Source organism: Lontra canadensis, unplaced genomic scaffold, assembly GCF_010015895.1.
Source record: "Lontra canadensis isolate GAN:19392208 unplaced genomic scaffold, GSC_riverotter_1.0 scaffold3623, whole genome shotgun sequence".
Lineage (NCBI taxonomy): Eukaryota > Metazoa > Chordata > Mammalia > Carnivora > Mustelidae > Lontra > Lontra canadensis.
Window position 1 is genome coordinate 1 of NW_022634607.1, and position 2086 is coordinate 2086.

Genomic DNA, 2086 nt, shown 5'->3' on the forward strand with positions numbered 1-2086 from the left:
TGTCCAACAAATGCTAATTCTGGAATGCAAAGACGATAGAATGTTCTGGAGTTATGCAAGGCAGTGGCCCCATCCGCTTCCTCCATAAAGGCCCTGATGCTAAATTCAGACATTCTGGGGCTTAGCTTGAGGAGCGGAGAATGATGTCCTCATTCAGAATCACCCACGGCTGTGGTCAATGGCCCCTGAAACCTCTGCACCTAAAGACAGGTGTCTTCAAGAGCTATGAAGAGGAGTCTTTTACCACTTATTGCTAACTGAAAATGAATCCCCTAGTGCTTGGTGTCATGACACTTCCTGTTTCACACCATTAACTGTCCCCTGAAATTTTAACTGGGAGAAACCCAGGGCCAGTAATGTTTCACCCCTTCCTGTTCAGCTTCCTGTGGGTGGGGTCCATCTCCAACTGTGGTGAAGACAGCCTTTGTACCTTTTGAATTGTATCTAAGCCCATGATCAATATGAGAACCAATAGAGGTGGTTTCATAGCACAGACCATATCATTGCATGGCTGACTGTGTCTAAGGTTCAGAGTGATACCATCAGAAAACAAACAATATTTCACTTAAATTGATATCAGATTTGGCTCCTTCCCATCTTTCAGGCCCCAAATGCCTAGAATTAGACTAATATTAGTCCTTGACTAATAGGAATGCAAAGAGCTTAGAGAAAAATTAGTAAGCACAATGGAAAAGTTTAGCAAGGTGACTGACTATAAGATAAACATATGAAAGGCAATTGTAGTTTATGTGCCAAAAAAAAAAAACTTCAAAGCATTATTTTTTTAAAGATGTTATTTATTTATTTGTCAGAGACCAAGAGTGCACATAAGTAGGGGCAGCAGCAAGGAGAGAGAGAAGCAGCCTACCCACTGAGCAAGGAGCAAGGACCCTGGGATCATGACATGAGCTGAAGGCAGACTTTTTTTTTAGAGAGAGAGTTTATTTATTTATTTGACAGACAGAGTTACAATGAAAAGATTTATAGGGAATACAAGCAGGGGGAGTGGGAGAGGGAGAAGCAGGCTCCCCACTGAACAGAGAGCCTGATGCAGGGCTTGATCCCAGGACCTGAGCCGAAGGCAGACGCTTAACAACTGAGGCACCCAGGCACCCCTCAAACTGATTTTAGAAACTTGGTATTGTCCCCTGAGGGGGTGAACCATTCCAGGAAGTACTACAAAACTAGGTAGATGCATGAAGTAGATGGAGTGAGCTCCTATTCTGTCTCCCTGCTCCAAAAATCCATTTACTATATTGTCCTTGGAGATAGGATATATCAGGTATTAAACTAATAAGAACAGATGCTACACTTGATCTTAGCCAAAAGGCCAGGAAATAATTGAAGGCAGAAGTTTAACTGACTGAACCACCCAGATGCCCCCAAAGCATTATTTTTTTAAAGATACATTTGTAATATCAAGAAAAAAAAGATACACAGACTACCTAGGAGTAAATCTAAGAACAGATGTGTAGAACTTGTACACAGAAAATTTAAATTGAACAAAAAAGTATTAAAGATGACCTAAATAAATGGAAAGATTGTGGATAAGAAAATTTAAATATTGCAAAGAAAGCTGAATGGAAAGATTTCAGGGAACAAAAGCTTCTGAGAGCAAACCCAAACAGATTACTTAGCCTGGCACCTGGCAAAGGCGGTGCAATTCCACCTCGGGCAAAGACACTTGAGAATCATAGCAATAGGCCCCTTCCCAAGAAGATCAGCAAGAACATCCAGCCAAGAGCAAGTTAACCGATCAATGAGAATTGCAAAACTCCAGTGCTAGGGAAATATAGCACACAGAATTCATGACTTTTCCCTCATGATTCTATAGTCTTTCAAAGTTAATTTTTAAATTTTCTTTATTTCTTTTTTTTAACTTTTCTTCTTTCCTTTTTCAACCAACATCTTATCAATTCCTTTTAAAAAATCTTTTTTAGTTTTCATCTTTATAGTCATATTCCATCCCTTCATCATATTTGCCCTTTTTTGTGTGTATATATATATATATATATATATATAAGTTTTTCTTTCTTTAAAATTTTGGGAGGCAGTTTCTTCTAACAGACCAAAACACACCTAAAAT

At 39.1% G+C, this 2086-nt stretch overlaps 1 non-coding gene across 1 annotated transcript; it reads right to left on the reverse strand.

Moving 5' to 3' along the window:
• Positions 1-1151: 1151 nt before the first annotated feature.
• On the reverse strand, positions 1152-1342 carry LOC116863838. Its single transcript, XR_004381865.1, has one exon. It is a non-coding gene; the product is annotated as a U2 spliceosomal RNA (small nuclear RNA).
• Between the last annotated feature and the right edge of the window lie 744 nt (positions 1343-2086).